The sequence below is a fragment of the Dermacentor andersoni genome, unplaced genomic scaffold (assembly GCF_023375885.2).
Source record: "Dermacentor andersoni unplaced genomic scaffold, qqDerAnde1_hic_scaffold ctg00000039.1, whole genome shotgun sequence".
In the NCBI taxonomy this organism is placed as follows: Eukaryota; Metazoa; Arthropoda; class Arachnida; order Ixodida; family Ixodidae; genus Dermacentor; species Dermacentor andersoni.
The window spans coordinates 12,634,482-12,653,736 of record NW_027314752.1 but is presented as its reverse complement, the minus strand read 5'-3'; positions in this window follow the sequence as shown (position 1 = coordinate 12,653,736).

Genomic DNA, 19,255 nt, shown 5'->3' with positions numbered 1-19,255 from the left:
CGCGGCAGAGAGGAAAGGCAATGTGAGAAACTGGTTTCGCCTCATTGGCTTTCAGTACTTCATGGGTGTATCTACACTACCTTCTCGACTGCTGTAATTATCCTTGATGCCCGCAATATAATTGCGGATCTGCAGCGCTTGCTTTAGTACATTTTGTACGAAGGTGGATAGAAGGTTAGAAAGGAGGCAAGGAGAGGCGACAGAGATTGCATAGAGCCGATGAACTCACGATGCACTTATGCCTCGCCACCCATTGCTCGCAGCTACCATAAATAGAGGGAGTGGGGTACGCAAAAAGGAAATGTGAGAAGGCAAATAAAGGATACATTTTGACACGGCAGTAGCTACACAGAAATCGTAAAAATTAAAATGCATCGTACGCTGCTGTACTGTTCTACTATTCATGAAAAGTGAACTACGCAAATTGGGCAAAGGAACCACTGACGTAGGTTGTGCCCACGCAAAGCCGCACTAGAGCATGGCAGCGTGTATGGCACCTAATGAAGCGGCCGCTCATGTAATCAACACTTCTGTACCCGCCGCGCTAGTTCTGTAGCAATGACATTGCTCGAGGTGACGGGTTCAATCTCGACGGCAGCAGCCGCATTTGGTCGGGTGCGAAATGCAAGAACGCTGGTGCACTCATATTTTGGGTCCCAGTCGAGAATTTCAGGTAACCAAAATTGAAATGGAGTCCCCCACTGGTGCGTGCCTCATAATAAGATTATGGGCTCGGCATTCAAACCTAAGCCGACCGTTTTCTGTAAATGTTAATGATACGGCACTGTTGTAGCTTTCTTAAGGTTCCATTCAAACTTGAGCAGGCCATTTTAACCTGTGTCTGGTGAGTGATCAATGGCGTTCACCATCTAAAAGGCAACATTTGTGAGACGCCATTGCTGGGGGCTCAGGATTAATTTTGAGAGCTACTTGGTTCATTGAAACGAACGGCACATTACCGCAACCGCGTTGCGCCCCCACAGAAATACGGGTGGCCGCAGTAGGCACAGTCAAGACAAAGCGTGTGCAGAACAGCGACTGAGTGAACGTGGCGAATTAAAGGGATACTGAACAAAACTTTCACGCCGAAATTTTTCGCCAAAATGAAAGCTTATCTGCAGAAAATGGTTAGCACACCCTTGATATCAAGCAGCAACTAGCAGGAAGTAATGAATTTATTGCATTTTTCGCAATATACCGCGTCTAGCAGAGCGCTATGATCTAGGGGAAGTGACGTTTCTCTGAGGATGCCTGCACCAGATACCGGCCTGCCAGCTTTTGCCCGCGTCTCTCCACCTGCAGGGACAGCGCCAGACGGCAGCGAACGACGTCTCAACTACTTGTTGAGAACAATGCTTGTTTTCTCAAGGGCAGCTTGTGCCGAAGTATTGAAAATTGGCGTTTGTGTTGTGCGCTGCTTCGTTATGTGATCAGTGAAGCACCTCGGCACAACGCACGAGACTGTCTCTATGCTACTTCGCGCAAGGGTAAGAGAAAAGTATCCTCGGGCGAGCGAGCCGTGTAATACGTTTCCGGCAGAGCAGAAGCTTCGAAGGCTATGGATTCGCGCTGCGCGCCCCTAGCAGCCAACATGGGTGGACAGAAGAAAGCACGTGGATGTCAGGCGAGCTCCGGCGTCCCACCCCTGCTGCTGTCTTAGGGTTCGGCAATATAATTACTAGAGAGAAGTCTGGCGCTAATGTCTACGGGAGCTGCAATGGGGTTGATTCATCCAGCCAGGAAATAACGGGAAGTACATGGATTTGCCTAAACCTCGTCCTTCTGGCTTCAAACGGCTTCGTAATTTGTAAGTTCGTCATCTTCAACAAAGTAGCATGTAACTAATAATTAATTAAACACCATATATATTGTCCAGCGACCGGATTCGAACAAAGTGCTTCTTTCACAGAAGCCCGATATCCAAACCGTTACCCCACGCACGCTTTTCGTTTCTTTATTGCCTGTTTCGTACCACTACAGCAAACAAAAACTAGCCGTTGAGAAAAGATTAAATCGTAAGTTTTTCACACCAAGTGTAAGCCTTACTGGGAATTGGTTCTCTCGGTTAATCCACTTTCCTCGAGACTTACTGGAAAGACTACTTCAGAATTCTTTGAGCACAATCAAAGGTTCCACCCTCGACAACGGCGCAGCTACAAATTCTTGTGCTTTCTGATTTCCTACAAATCTGGACATGCATTCTCGGAAATATATTCGTGCCGACCAAGCTTCCCAATCGCAATGGAACCTTGCCATACATGAGCGCCATAGACAGTGAAGGCCAACTAGCATAGTAAGGTCAAACGGTAATCCCTCTTCGTTTTCTATACGTAAATATCTAAGACCCTGTGGATCTAACGGAAAATCTTTCTTGATGGTCCTCTGAAGTACATCCCAAAAGAAGACACCCCTCCAACAATGCAGATATACATGACCTACAGTTTCTGGTTTCTAACCGATCAGGCAATGTGATCCCCAGGGTAACAAAACCCTCAAGCTTCTAAAGACTTTTCGACAGGCAATGTACCAGTGTGAAGCTTAAAAAAAGAAAGACTTAGTGGCTGGTTTTACATGCATTCTTTTCTCCACTTAAGCAATTCTTGAGATTGGCCTCCACTGAATGAGGCCCTGTACATTGTAACAGCTACAACTACATCACATACATATTTGTACAGGTTTTACGTTCCCTGAAAAAAAAATTGTATTCATTCGCAAATCTAACGGCCAAGAAGCGCACACATAAATACCTTCCTTATGAATGCGAGAAACAGGACAGGACATATTGTCTGTACAAACTAGCTCGAGTAAACAAGCTCGAGTCGGTACAAAACAGAGCAGCCCGCTTCATCACGAAAAATTACTCACGAAATTCTAGCATCACTAACATAAAGATATCTCTAAATCTCCCCTCGCTAGAAAATCGAAGGCTGATAGGACTTCTTTCCCATTTTCACATGCTATATCACTGCGGGTCGTCTTTCAGCGCATGCCACATCAGGCCCGCCCATCGTATCTTCCCGCGCCTTGATCATTTTTCTTGCGCGCACTAACTTCTTGAGACACTCGCCCCTCTTTCTCGCGATATATCATTGGAATATGCTACCTCATGAAATCGTATCAGCTCTAAGTCACGATGATTTTCTAGCAAAACTAAAACAGTATTTTAACGTACTAACATAGTATTCTCGTGCTCATTTGTTATAGGCATCACTGTGTTGTTGCGCGCCTTGTATTTTTTTTTCTCTCCCTCACCATATTTTGATGTATGCGCAATTGGTTTTGTTCTGGGTTAGCGCAGGGTCACTTGTACTGCATAAAATTTGTTCTACTTGTGCTTTTCATTGTTTATGCAGTATGTTATGGTATGTGTACGTTTTTATCAAGTATTTTTCCTTGTATAAAGTGACCAAGCTACGCTGATTTTGCGTAACACCCAGTTTAAATCTATATGTATCTTCAGCGTTTAGGACGTGTCGTTGTATTGCTTTTACTGGTTTCTTTTTGTTTGTTTTCCTGTTTTTTCCGCTTGTGTTCTTTTTATTGTAGAATGCATTATCTGTTTAAATGCGTATACTGTATATATCACTAATTCATTGTAACACCCCTATGTAATGCCCGCATGGGCCTTTAAGGTACTTGAATAAAAAAAATACTACATGGCCAGGTAAGGCGCTCCTTAGCCTCATTTGTCACACCGTGCGCAAGAATGGATCGCCTTAGTCGCGGAAAAATGGGAACCGGTTTATGGCCTGTTGTATAAAGAGTTGCGTCAACCCCAAATCTTTATGTTCAACTCGCCTGAACAATTTCGTGCGACCATATCGTTCTTAATTTGAAGTCCACACAAATACTGCGAAGACTCGCTGCAGCTTCTGTTTATTTATGCTTGAACAATACAATACCTGTATTACACACCAGAGTGTTGTGACCAAAAAATAGAATGCAAACTGCAGCTTTTGCAAGCATTGACAGATGCCCACCTTACCACCTGTTCGCTTTTATCTGTTTCCCTTGTTTGCTCTTGCCAATACTCGTTATTTTTTTAATATTCCAACGTCATGGCTAGGTATTTAACAGGTGTCATCACCCACTTACCGCTGGTAAAAGTGACTGGGGACGAAGGCCACACTCCATGCCACAAAGCAAGGCCCTTTCCCCAGTTCACCAGGCTCCCAGTTACCTTACCGAATACTTTCACTATTGCGATAGCTGCAGCTACCCTTTCTTTATCTGTACAACAAACTGAGACGTCATCCGCATACGCCAGAATTTTACCTTCCGATGCATGTAATCTGAAGACGTGAATACTCATTTGTTCAATGATCGCTACACGCATTTTCTATATAATTGCCACCTGGTGTTTTGTGCCTGTGTTGCGTGCTTAGCAGCGCCGACCACCCCAACCGGTATGGAAGGCACAACGCCGATTCATTGTACGCTACTCAATCCGCGAACGCCGAATGCCTTCCACGGCGCCATACATTAGGACGTTGAAGATTGGCTGGTGCAATATGAACGTGTTGCCGCGTTCAACAAGTGAGATGACGCAGACAAACTGAAACACGTATATTTCAGTCTTAACGATGGCGCACGTGTTTGGTATGAGAACCGTGCAGATGCCTTAACTTCATGGGCAGAATTCAAACGGCGCATTCTTGAGACGTATGCGAGCCCTGATCGCCGAGAGCGAGCTGAGCGTGATCTCCAGTCCCGTATACAAATGCCGAACGAGGGTGTCGCAATGTACGTCGAGGACATGACACGTCTCTTTCGCCGAGCCGACCCCAGCATGTCGGAAGAAGGTGCGGTACCTGATGCGCCGAGTGAAAGAGCAGCTGTTAGGCGGTCTCGTGCTCAGTCCTCCCAAGACTGCGGCAGAATTTCTTTCTGAGGCCATCACCATGGAGCAGAGTCTTCGCCAGCGGATACCATCATACGAACGCCAAGTGAACACTGCGTCACCTACGGACTTCTTCGGAGCTCTCGGGGGTCACGTCGATTTCTTTAGAGCGCTCATTCGTTCCGTGATCCGCGAAGAACTCCAGAAATTGTCGGTACCTTCACAGCCAACGCTCAGCTCCTTGTCCAGCGTTCTCCGGGACGAAGTCCAGCATGCGCTAAGAGAACCACCCTTCAACACAGAAGCTCAACCGCTAAGCAATGATAGCCCACTCATGTCATATTCGCAAGCCTTGAGGCAACCTGCCCCACCTCCCTCCCCGCTTCGCGCCACGCGCCCGGCCATGCTAGAGCCCGTTCAAGCTGCCTCGTATTACCAGGACCACCGACTGACCCCAAGGAAATCATACGTGTGGCGGGCACCTGATCGCCGTTCCCTTTGCTTTCACTGTGGTGAAGCTGGGCATGCCTACCGACAGTGCTCCTATCGAGAGCTCGGACTACGCGGATTCTCAGCGAACTCGCCGCGACCTAGGTTCGGCCCGCGTCCTCCTGAAATTGAAGAATACGTTGCCCAGCAGCGCGGATCTCCATCAGCTCGACACCAGTCACGCTCCCCTTCGCCGCGGCGGTTTTCTCCGACTCGCCGTACGTATTCAAGCATGGTGCAGGGTCGGTTGCCCAGCCCACGACGGGAAAACTAACCACAGCTACCTTTGGGAGTGAGGCCGCTCAGTCTGGACGAGCTCAAGGACCCCTACTGACGCGTACGCGGACCGACGATACATCGATGACGAGAGTACCTGCTGATTATGAAAGAATTTCTTTTGACATTCCTGTACTGCTTGATGGTCGTAAATTGACTGCTTTAGTGGACACTGGAGCGGATTATTCCATAATCAGCAAAAATTGGCCACCCTTCTGAAGAAAGTGACCACGCCTTGGAATCAAACGCCAGTTCGTACAGGTGGCGGGCACATCGTCACACTACTCGGCATGTGTACGGCACGAATACAGATTCGCGGCTCTACGTTTGTTGCCAGTTTGAGCATTCTCCTTTACTGTTCTCGAGACCTAATCATCGGCATGGACTTTCTCAGGGAGCACGGAGCTATCATCAACTTTCGACATTGTCTCGTCACGTTTTCGAAAAAGAGCGCCACTGCGACGACCAACACCATCCACCCTCGAGCACCCCCGTGTCATCGATGACGCTGTCACGTTTCCACCGCGTGCAAGTGTCGGGGTTCAAGTGGCATGTGACAGGCTCATACATGGTGAAGTGGTCGCAGAAGCAATCGCTATCTCCTGCTTATCATGGTGTTTGCGTAGCAAGAAGCCTTGTCGATCTCCACGACGGCCACTGTGAGGTTCTTGTCACTAACTTCAGCTACGAACACTGGCACCTCTTCCCCGGTACTGTCATCGCCTACGCCGACCCGATCGCCGATGTCACTGAGTGTTTTGTTTCCGAGGCAATCGGCACTGCACAAGCACCTCTACGCAACGTCAACATTAGTCCAACGCTTCCTGAAGGGAACAGACAACCCCTGGGCGAGCTGTTGCTTGAGTTCCACTCTTGCTTTGCACGGTCGTGGAAGGCACGTCAAACATCGATTACGAAACACCGTATCATCACCTATGACGGCGTGCCCCCCATACGGCACCAGCCTTATCGAGTTTCGCCGACCGAACGAGATGCGATTCAAACGCAGGTGAAGGAAATGCTTCAAGATGGCGTAATGCAGCCTTCATGCAGTCCGTGGTCATCGCCAGTCGTTCTCGTTAAAAAGAAAGATGGCATGCTTCGATTTTGTGTTGACTACCGGAAGCTAAACAACGTCACAGAGAAAGACGTGTACCCGTTGCCTCGTGTCGACGATTTTCTGGACAGGCTGATGCAAACGGAGTATTTCTCCTCTATCGATCTGAAAAGTGGCTACTGACAAATTGAAGTAGATGAGCGTGACCGCGAGAAAACAGCTTTCGTAAGTCCGGACGGCCCTTACGAATTGCGAATACTCCCTTTCGGCCTCTGTTCCGCTCCAGCCACATTCCAGCGAATGATGGATACCGTTCTCGCTGACCTCAAATGGAAAAGCTGTCGCTTCTATCTCGATGATGTTGTCTTTTCGGAAACTTTTGACGAGCACCTTCGACGCCTTCGTAATGTGCTCGAAGCCATTCGATCCGCTGACCTAACACTCAAGCCAGAGAAATACCATCTCGGTTACGAGGAACTGAAGATCCTTGGTCACGTCGTAAGCGCGGCAGGTGTTCGGCCCGATACCGAGCAGACTGCTGCCGTAGCAGCTTTTCCCGCTCCAACCAATAAGAAAAGTGTGCGACAATTTTTGGACTTGTGTGCATATTATCGACGCTTCATTGAAAATTTTTCGAAAATTGCAGACGCGCTATTTCACCTTACACGTGACGACACGCCATTCCTCTGGACTGATGAACAACAGACCGCCTTTGCGAAGCTACAACGTCGATTGTCTCCTCCTCCCGTGCTCGGTCATTTTGATGAGGATGCTGACCCGAAAGTACGCACTGACGCCATAAATATCGGTCTCGGAGCTGTCCTGGTGCAACGGCAAGACGGGACTGAACGAGTTATCGCCTACGCGAGCCGCACTTTGTCACGCGCAGAGTCCAATTATTCCACCACAGAGAAGGAGTGCCTCGCGGTTATTTGGGCTACCACAAACTTTAGGCCGTATCTCTATGGGCGGCCATTTAAAGGTGTGACCAACCATCACGCTTTGTGCTGGTTGACCAACCTCCGAGACCCTTCTGGACGATTGGCAAGTTGGGGTCTGCGACTCCAGGAATTTAACATCCCCATCGTGTACAAGTCAGGCAGGAAACATGAAGGTGCTGACAGGTTATCACGGGCACCTGTTGAATCTCAGAATCCTGACGAGGAAGGCGACAGCGCCTTTCTGGGAGCCCTCAGCGGGCCGGATCTGCTCGCTAAACAGCAATCGGACGCAGAGTTTAGACCCATCATGGATCACTTAGAAGGTGGCATGGCGTCCATTCGTTGCCCACTTTCGCGACGGTTGTCGTCATTTTGCCTACGAGGGGGCATTTTATACAAAACAAACACAGGTGCCGGCGACAAACCACATCTTCTAGTAGTACCTCAAGCCCTTCGCGACGACATCCTATTAGCCTGCCATGGCAACTCGACATCTGGTGACTTGGGCTACTCAAGGACTCTGGACAGGGTACGGCAACTGAACTACTGGCTTAGACTGAATGCTTGCGTCAAACGCTACGTCAAAGGATGCCGTGAATGCCAGCGCCGCAAGTCACCACCCTTCAAGCCTGCAGGCCTTCTACAACCCAGCGACCCTCCGCGTACGCCGTTTGATCAAGTTGGAATAGACATTGTTGGGCCATTTCCCTTGTCTTCCAACGGCAATAAGTGGATCATTGTCGCAACTGACTACTTGACTCCTTACGCTGAGATGAAGGCACTACCACGCGCGACAGCATCTGAAGTTTCCTACTTTTTTATGCATCACATTGTGCTTCGGCGTCGCGCAACGTCATTCATCATCAGTGACCGAGGGATGGTATTTACGGCGAAGCTTCTGGATGACATCTTCAAGCTGAGTTACACGAGTCATCAAAGGGACACTGCATACCACCATCAAACTAACGGCTTGACAGAAAGACTAAACAAAACACTGGCAGACATGATCGCTATGTACGGGGAAGTGCAGCACAAAACGGGGGACGAAATCCTACCGTACGTAACGTTTGCGTACAACACTGCCATGCGGGAAACTACACCATTCACGCCATTCCGCCTCGTTTATGGTCTAGATGTCCACACTATGCTAGACGCCATGATTACATATGAAGATACCGACCAGCTCGACCAGTTAGCTCCTGACGTCGAGGAGTACATTCAGCGCACCGAGGAAGCGTGTCAACAGGCCCGCGTACACATAAAACAGCAGTAGTGTAAAGATGAAAAAAGGTACAATTTCCCCCATCGACAAGTTACCTATGAGCCTGGTGACCAAGTTTGGGTTTGGACACCCATTAGACGGCGAGGCCGCAGCGAGAAACTCCTCAGCAAGTACTTCTGACCATACACAGTACTAAGGCGTGTAAGCGACGTGAACTATGAAGTGATTCGAGACGGAGACTTGCCATCGCCCTAGCGCTGTTTACCACGCGCAGAGACTGTACATGTCGTCCGCCTCAAGCCGTATTTTACACGGCGAAGTGTACTCGTGAAACACATTTTTTTTTGGTTTTGCTGTCGTCGCGTCTTCCTCCAAAGAACTGCGAAGCGTGTTTTTTTTTTGTTCCCGACAACAGAACACACTTTTCCGTGTGCATTTCCGCGTCTGTGCATTTCCAATTTGTGTAGCTTCCATGTACGTTTTGTGTTTGAGCATCGAGTCGATGCTCCATTGGGAAGGGGAATAATGCCACCTGGTGTTTTGAGCCAGCGTTGCGTGTCCAGCAAAAAGGGCTATTGAAGACGACGAAATCAAGGATCTTGCGCCAACTGGAGAACCATCCTTCTTGTTTCTGATATTTTCGTGTCGGGCTGCTGATACTGCTGCTTACTCTTTCCTTAGCGCGTAACAATATTGGATATAAGTGGGCTCAGGGGACAGGCCTGGCGTATAGAACGATTTAGGCCATTGGGGGCCCCCACTGACTTGCTGACAATTAAACGAGTAGTGTCGTTCCGGCACTCGAAAGCTACACCATCTCTGATGAGAGATCACACATTAACGTGGTCAAGGATGGCTAGCAAAATATCGTGAAGCACATAAACGCTTCCTCAAGATTGCGCTGCAGAACTGCTACCCCTGCTATTATAATGCCAAGGCACTCCATCACGCACCGTATCTTATGTATATTAGTCACAAGTGAACGCCCCATATTGCCACATGTTGGGTGGGGACCAATCATTTCTTTATTTACATTCTGTAGTCGCCTTGCTAGTACTTTCTTTAAAATTTCACAATCACAATTAGTTATCCTTTCTTGTTTATTTTTGTTTGTACTCCCGAGAGTTCCATTGCGATGGTACCAGAGTCCTTAATAGCGTACAAGGGCGAAATGTTCAAATCATGCCAGACTGATAGAAGAAGGCACCACTGTAGGTTAAATGAGGCATACAATTATCAACTCCCTAGCGTTTAGACCGGCAGTGTTCCCACCAAATCTACGGGGTCAGTTACCCCCTCCCCCATTTCCTCCTTCTCATTAGCTCTAGTACAACCGCTCTCCCAAGCTTTAGAAAGGCGGAAGACACCATTGGAAGCTGTCAAGGTCCCCTGCTTTGTGCGAGGCTCAGAGCGGTATTGATACGGTGGCATGACTTGCCATTCTGAATAGCTACCCGGGAGCCCCAGATTTCGCACGCCAAATGACAAGCAGGCACGACCAGCGGATTATACGCGACACGGCGACTCTCAGTAAGCAGTGAAAACTTTCACTTTTTTTTTACACACAAGTGTTAGGTGCTGTTGAAATTCAGAAAATTATATCGTGCACCTAGGCGCGTTGAATACCGCGTGCATGCGTGATACTCGGGAAAGAAGAGGTTAGGACCACGGATATTTGACACTATATTGTGCAACCACTGACGCAAAGGGCAGAAAAATCAGCGGATCTCCTAAACATGTAGGGGCCTCAGGGCCGTAGTATTCGACCACAACGTAGCCTAGCCGCCTGCGGGATTATCTCACTGAGCGATGTCGAATGCTCCATTGCGGTAGTAGAAATTTGAAATCCCCCCCCCCCCCTGTTCTTTTTTACGATTGTATATCTGAATTTGACATTCTCCACTGCACTTTATCTGCAGGCTTGGAGTGACGCCTGACACAAGGGAAAACGTAGCAACAAAAAGTGCACCTGGAAAAGCCCTAATGATAAAACAAGAAATGAAATTGATTTCGTACTTTTTGCCGGTCCCGGAATAGTGCAGGATGTAGAAGGGATAGGTGCGGTAAAGTGTATTGATCATTGGTTAGTGAGGGCTCGGATTCAACTCAATTTGAACAGAGAAGGAATAAAATTGTCAAGAAGGAACAGGCCAGCGTAGAAGCAGTAAGAATAAAACCACACAAATTAAGGCTGGTACTAGCAAACAAATATGCAGCCTTAGAAAAGAGAGATGATGATGATGATGACATAGAGGTCATGAATGAAACCGTAACGAGGCTGGCATCAGAGGCAGCAATTGAAGTGGGAGGAAAGACACAAAGCCGACCAGTAGGCAAGCTCTACCAAGTAACAGAGGACCTAATAAGCAAAAGACAAAGAACGAAAATGTCCAACTCAAGAGATAAGATAAAATTCGCTGAACTTGTCAGAACTGATCAAGAAGGCGGAAATAAATGATATTCGAAACTGTAACGTGAGAAAGACTCAAGAAGCCGTAAAAAATGGACGCATCCTGAAATTTGGGAGAAAGAAACATGGCATAGGACGAACCAAGGTGTATGCACTGAAAGATAAGCAGGGTATTATCATCCGCAATCTCGAAAGTATAACAAAGGCAGCGGAAGAATTTTATACGGATCTATACAGTACCCAGAGGACTCAAGCGTACTTCATTCGAAACAACATGAAACGGGAAAAGCGGCAGGAGAAGATAGAATGACAGTCGCTTTTCTCAAAAGGGAGGAGACATAATGCTAGAAAAACTGGCGACTCCCTATACGAAGTGTCTATCGACTGCAAGGGGCCCAGAAAACTGGAAGGATGGAAATATTATACTAATCCACCAAAATAGACACTTTAAAGAAGTGTAATAGAATAGGCGCATTAGCTTACTCTCAGTATTCTTTAAAATATTTGCGAAAATAACCCCCAATAGAATATGGGCAACACTGGACCGAGGGAACAGGCTGGCTTCACGAAGGGATACTGTACAATGAATCACATCCTAGGGATTAATCAGGTTAGCGAGAAATATGCAGAGTTCAATAAGCGTCTGTGTACGACTTTCATAGATTACGAAAAAGCATTTGATTAAGTTGAGATACCAGCAGGCAGAGGCACTGGGTAATCAAGGAGTACAGACCGCTCACCTAAATACCCTGGAAAATATCTGCAGAGATTCCACAGCCACCTTAATTCTAAACAAGTATAAAGAGACAGGACGAAAGCGGTTCGGATCAGATAGCAAACGGTTATAGACAATATTCTAATTTACATTGAGAAAGAAATGGTGTGGGGCAGGTCATATAATGCGCAGATTAGATAACCGTTGAACGATTAGGGTGACAGAACGGCTACCAATAGAAAGGAAGCGCAGTAGAGGACAGCAGAAGACTAGGTAGTGCGACAAAATTAGGAAATTCGCGGGTTCCAGTTGGAATCGGTTGGCGCAGGAGAGGGGTAATTGGTGATCGCAGGGAGAGGTCTTCGACCGGCAATGGACATAAGCTAGGCTGCTGCTGCTGCTGCCAATGATGATGATGATGATGAGTTAGTGATATAGACCTGTATGAGGAAACCAACTGTAGGTTGTCCGTCTCTTCTTTCTTTGGTATTAATACAGTACATGCTCCCAAGTAACCGGGGCAGGGCATATATGCCTGCCCCGGTTACTCGGGGCGGCATATGCCTCACCCGAAACAACTGTATCTTCTCACATGTATACGTGAATTTCTTATATCTATATCTATATCTTTTATTCTATAGCTCTTTTGTACTGCCGTTTGTGATATCATTGATTCCGAAACAGTTCTTGTGTGATCGTGCCTCCATGAAGTTCTCTGTAGAAATTCTTTTTTAAATCTATCTGCATGCACAGGCATAGAATCAAACAGCCCTTCGTAGTGTCGAGCAAACGCACGTCCTATGCTGTCATTGTCGTCATTTTCCTCTCGTTATCTTCACTAAAATCAATATGGTTCCGCTAATAGCGACTTTTCTACAGACAAGTTGTTCCTTTTGTTGAACTTTCATCTATAGCCATCGCAACTACTATTGTTCTCACTAGCGCTCCACGATAAGCTTATCATAAAGCCCTAGTTTCTGCTTGATGTTACGCATATCTTCGGCATACACACTGGGTTTTCGAGTTCAAGCGCTGTTAGCTTTCAAGAGTCGTCTTAAGAGCTCTCTATTTCTTTTTGGCTTCAAACAATAAAATGCTGGATCTTTCTATCACCTTAATTTTTTCTTTGTTTCCTGAGAAATTCCCACTGCTCTCCTATTTTGTCAACACTATCCTGATGAGTACCCTCAGTTTCGTGCATCGATGCTCAGTTTAATGATTCACCCTTAATAGATTTGAATTAAGTTTCCATTGCTCCCATGAAAAAATACCGCTTTCTTTCTTTGATCCTATTTTACTTTCTATAAGGCAGTGATCAGTAAACGAAATCGGCTAAATGCCACCACTGCTATGCTTTGCGATCGTATCTACTGGCAGGTACAGTCGGTCCAAGCGGGCGTGACTCCTGCCCTGAATATGTGTGTACTTCACTGCTCGGCAGCCCTCCAGGTACTCTGCAATATCCTCCAGCTCATACTCTGCAGTTTATTTGTGAGAATACTTCACTGCTTGTGTATTTAACCATTATACGATTTTACCGATCACTTGAGTGCAAAACACAAATAAAGTGCCCGACCAAAACAAGCTGCTTATCAATGCACATATACTCTCTTTGGTTAGAAAAGAAATTTACGTGTTCCTGTACAATACTTGGAGCATAAACACACATACCACGGCATGCAGTGTAACTATAGGGGGAATCGCAAAGCACAAATATACGAGTAAAAAATGAAGAAACATTTCTCCAGCCAGTCCTGGATTCTTTCTAACATCGAGGACGCACCCTCCGGACCTGCATAGCGTGGCGCACAACAGCGTAATACCGTGAACCTTAGCAGCAGGTTCACAGTCTCCTCCTCCCCTTCCACTTTTCAGTTATCTATAGCTTTTTGTACTACTGCTTGTGATATCGGCGATTAGAAAACTATTACCTTGTCCCTTGTCATCGTGTAGCCGTGTCATTCTCTCAAGAAATTTTTCTTTAAAAGTAACTGAATCCAGAGGCCTAGAGTCAAACAGCGCTTTGTAGTGTCGAAGGAACCTCCTGCACAACCAAGACTTCAAGATCCTCTTCTATTAATAATCGCTAGAGTTCACTGTTTTTTCCTAGAGGCCAGACCTCTAGCGTTTAGAGCGGCGAGTGTAAGTTGCGTGTGAGAGGCCATCATTTATTTGTGGAGACGGTAAGCCCAGAGCATGGCACTTACCTTGCACGTCTAGCTCAATGCTAGATGCCTACGTGAACGTCAAGTGAGCAGGTCTCCCTACATTGCAAAAGCGGCTTGTCGACAACTTTTTATCCGTCGTGTCCCCAGGACGTGTGCTCAGGTTCATGGGCCTACCCGTTGCGGCCTTTGCAGGCGGTCCCTCCATGCATCGCGCGCCGAACTTCCTTTCTTGGCTTGGGGTGTCTTCCAGGGAGCTTTTAACCGCCGAGCCGACGCCAGTATTCCAAGAGACACCACTGGCATTCAGTGACAGGTTTGTGAGCGCACCCATTGGTGTCTTCTTAGGTGATTCCTCCATGCTTCACACGCCCACTTTGTCCTCTTGCTTTGCGGTGTCTTCCAGGGACCTTTTGCCTGCCGAGCAGACACTAGTACTCCGAGCGACACCGCTGACGTTCGGTGACAGGTTCGTGACAGTACCCATCGGTGCCTTCTCAGGCGGTCCCTCCATGCTTCGCGCGCCGACCGTGCCTTGGTTTGCCGCGTCTTCCAGGGACCTTTTAAGCGCGGAGCCGACGCCAGTACCCTAAGAGGCGCCGCTGGCGTTCGGTGACATGTTCGTGAGCGTACCCGTTGGTGCCTTCTCAGGCGGTCCCTCCAGGCTTAGCGCGCCGACCTTGGCTTCTTAGCTTGCGGCGCCTTCCAGGTACATTTAACCACCAAGCCGACGCCAGTACTCCAAGAGACGCCACTGGCGTTCGGTGAGAGGTTCGTGAGCGTGCCTGTTGGAATCTCACGAATCGGCTACGCAGCGCCGTACCTGCATCTCCGCAAGAGGGACGCCTTACAACTTGACGTGATAATCAGGAAAGACACGAAGCAGGCCCTAGGTATTCCCATAAATTCATCCACGACAAAATTACTTCAAATTGCAGTCCACAACACAGTAGCCGAGCTCGTAGAAGCCCACCTATCCTATCAAAGGGTACGGCTTAGCCAGACCAAGGCGGGCAGAAGCGTCATCCGCAACATAGGATGGCAAGAATTGCGCTACACCCGCCACGGCTAAACAACTGAAAAGTTGGGTGAGAAGCTGGAATGCAAACCACTACCGCGCAACATGAACCCCACAAGGCATGCCGGACGACGCGACGCCCGGGCAAGAGCCATCTCCAGGACCCTGGAGGAAGAGGACACTATCCTACATACAGACGCCGCTCTTTCCAAACGCTCCTCGAGGGCAACAGTCGTGGTCACCGGGCTAGAAAAGGTGGTCATCTGCGCATCAATCTACACTCCGTCTTCGGACGAAGCAGAAGAAGCGGCGATAGCTCTCGCACTCCTGCAACCTTTAGTCACCAAGATCGTCGCGGACACACAAGATGCCAGAAAAACTGCAGATCTGGCTGGGTGTCCCTTGCGGCATTAAAAATCCTCGGAAAATCTACGCTTCCTAAACAAATAATCGAATTAGTTTGAGTCATGGCTCACTCCTCAGTTGAGGGCATAGAGTTTCTCACTACATTACCTAGAGGGAAATCTGGCGCTGCTGCGCTGTGGTATGCATGGGAATGCCGGTATATTGTGGATTCGGATTGGCATCGTTCTCGTAGATACAGGACAGCTTGAAGACGCGCTTGGCAAGTACCGTTCCGTCTGTCACAATGATTCATTTTCTGCTAGAACAGCATGTGAAAAGCTGTTTTAGCTCTATTATTACGCGATAACATGTTTTGTTTAACTATGAGAACTTGTTATTGTGTGTACGACTACATGTTACGTAAAAAGGATCAGCGGGCCGCCAAAGTTGGAGGACAGACGACAAGGTTCGCGCTCGCTATTGCAACAGTTAGTCGTCTGTTCTTGCTTTTCTTCGCTTGGTCATGCATCGTGGGTGAGTAAAGATGTAATATGCGCGAATGGAAACATTTTATGAAGATTTTACTTTGAGAACGCGTTATTTGCGTAGCCATATCCACGTTTTAGACGAAGCCTCTTACAACACCAGCCAACACGAGCCTCGCACACACATATACCGTCATTCCCATGACGGCACGGTGCCCCCTTAAGAAACTCCCATAGACGGTGGCGCCAGATTACCCTCTAGGTGTTATAGTGAGAAACTCTATGGTTGAGGGCAACGATATGCTCAACAACAAGACCCGAGCGCTCAACTCCCGGGTCACCGAGGAAGAGGTAAGGGGATGGCAACCTATCACAAATGACATAGATATAGTCAAATATTACAGGGACGGCAGGAAGACATTCCCGCACCCCCACCACTCCTTGACCAAAGCCGAACAATCAATATACAGGCACATCCAGTCAGGATCCTTTCCCCACCCCTGCCTCGTGAACAAAATATACTCAGAAAGGTACAAGAACACATGTCCTCATTGCAATGCACTAGGCACCCTTCGGCACGTCATAGAAAGTGCAATTTTTCCATAGACCAACCCCCACCTAAACCCATAACTAACCCCTCTGCTATCCCCACCCTTTAAGAACGATGGGAGATCATGCCGTCCAGCCTCGTGCTGCAAGACGAGCTCCGGTGATGCACAGGGGCCAGGCGGCCCTGGAAGCATATGGAGCACGTGAAGAGGGAGCCACCTCATCAGACGCTTAACGCATTGGATTTCATAATGGACCAGTAAAGTTGTTTCTCTCTCTCTCTCTTTCTCTCTACCCAGGCGGTTCCACCTTGCTTCGCGTGCCGACCTTGACTTCTTGCTTGCGGCGTCTTCCAGGGATTTCTTAACCGCCGAGCCGACGCCAGTACTCCGAAAGACGCCGCTGGCGTTGAGTGAAAGGTTCGTGAGCATACCCCTTGGTGTCTTAGGTGGTCTCTCCATGCTTCAAGCACCGACCTTATCTGCTTGGCTTGGGGTGTCTTTCGGGGACCTTTTGCCCGCTGAACTGACGCCAGTATCCTAAGAGACACCGCTGGCGTTCGTTGATAGGTTCGTGAGCATACCTGTTAGTGTCTTCTCGGGCGGTCCCTACATGCTTCACGCGTCCACCATGTCTTCTTGGCTTGCAGCGTCTTCTAGTGGTTTTAAACTGCACAGCGACGCCATTGCTCCTAGAGACGTGGCTGGCGTTCGGTGACACACTGGCAGCGTCAATGTCCGCACTGGCACTAAGAGGAACGCTTTTCGCGGCCTGATTTTGCTTAGACGTTAGTGCCGATGCTCTGGCTACTTCACAACTTGTACCTTTTGCCGAATCATCTGTTTCGTCAGCCGGTTTTGCCGTAGGGTGCGGCGGGCTATAGACCGCTGCTCATTGGATCTTCACATGCTGCAGTTGAGGTATCGCAATGTAGCCCAGTTGTGGTTACTTTCCATTACATTTCGCTGCGACCTCTGCCTCTGTCACGTCCATATTATGCACCATTGAATCGTAACTATCAGCTGTCCCCGTTACTGCGGCGTAGGAAAGGATGCACTCAGCATCGACTTGACGAAAACGCTAGCAGTGTGAGCACCGTGCGACCTTGCGTTCGCGATATAGCAGATCCCTAAGCATGGCACCGAAAGCACTGCCAATTGGCACTGCATAGGCCGAGCAGGTGTAACCAGCAGGGCTAGTTCCCCGATGACGCGGATCCGGTGTGGCAGGTCGTCAACTTTGGATCACTCTTGGGCTTCATGAGCACGTTCCGGGTTGTCAATCCTATCTCGTTCACTCCCTCCACTTACCGCCGTATTCATAAATATAACTTAATTTCAAGCTCAGGCTTGACATGATTTAAATGACGCCTGGCATTAACGTGCCCAAAGACGCTCACTGCGTTTCCTTCGGCACGTTCACGATAGGCGTCACTTAGATCAAGTCAAGCATGGGCTTCAACTTAGGTTGCATTTCTGAATACCTGGGTTAGTCACCTTTCCAGACGCCGCCACCGCCGTGCGCATGCCATCGTCTGCCACTCCGCGTACTAATCAATGAATCCGGATCCTAACCTGGTGCTCCTGCAGATCGATGACGAGACAACGTCGCCCTTTGGCCTGAAAGTATTTCAGTCCAGCCAGCTGCTTCGTCGCCCCGGCGTTCTTCATAGTAACGGCCCACACGTGGTTGATGTGGTAGGCGACCAAAGCCTCAGAGTCAAGGAGCGGCCATTCCTTGTTCTAAGCGTCTCGAAAATCCTCGACCCTTAAGAGGCGCACTCGAACATCTCCTTGCAAAACACTGTGTTCGAAATGACACGTGCTAGTGAAAAATGTGGCGAAAATTCCTCGTCGACTTCAGGTACAATCCTGCTTACGCGGCGTGAGTGCGCCGCTGAAACCTCCCTTGAAGAGGCCGACATTCCGCGTCCCTTGTCCTTGGTGGCTGAATAGGAAGTGTACGCCACGGATGCATGCATCGACACGCGACATAAAACGTGCTTATGTGGTCATCACGCGCAATCCAATGCCTTGAGGCGCTTAGCGCGTTTCGACTTGGCCACCTAGAGAAGCTGAATCGTCGCATTGAGTAGCGATTGTACGTCTTCGCACTGTCTTCTTCACTTCGAAAAGAATAGATACATCTGTAATTAAACGACAACGAAGTCATAGAAATCGTAATAAACAAAGCGACCGGTACGTCTCCATTCCCAAGCACGAATATTAGACAAATCTACCAAAGGCAGAGTTGTCTCCATTAATTCTTGTAGGGAACATTATGGTTGCTGCTACTGCAGACTGGTACACATGACTCCACGGTAGTAGGCGCGCAGCCCTGCGCGTGGCAGCGCGCAGCCGCCGTGTGCTCACAATCCTCTAAAAATGCAGCAGACTGTTTCGAATTTTCCGGATAAAAACTGCGTAACGGAACAATCGCATCTTAGGAGTCGAATTTTGCTGCTGCCATCGTTTTGTTTTTCATGTTTTTGTTCATTATCTCTCTAATTTCATTTATTTGCACTACAGAAGCACGAAGGCATCGATAAGTCCAGTTGGAAAATTAAGAAGAGAAAAATACAATAACTAGCCACGTAATCAGAAACGTAATTAAGCAGTTTGTCAGCAATGACACTTTGCCTACGTACTAGTTTTGATATTTTCCAAGAAAATGGGTACACTAGAGCAAGAAAAACCTTCGCAATCCTTACTTGACTTGCAGAACTAAACTCGCCGTCTCTGGC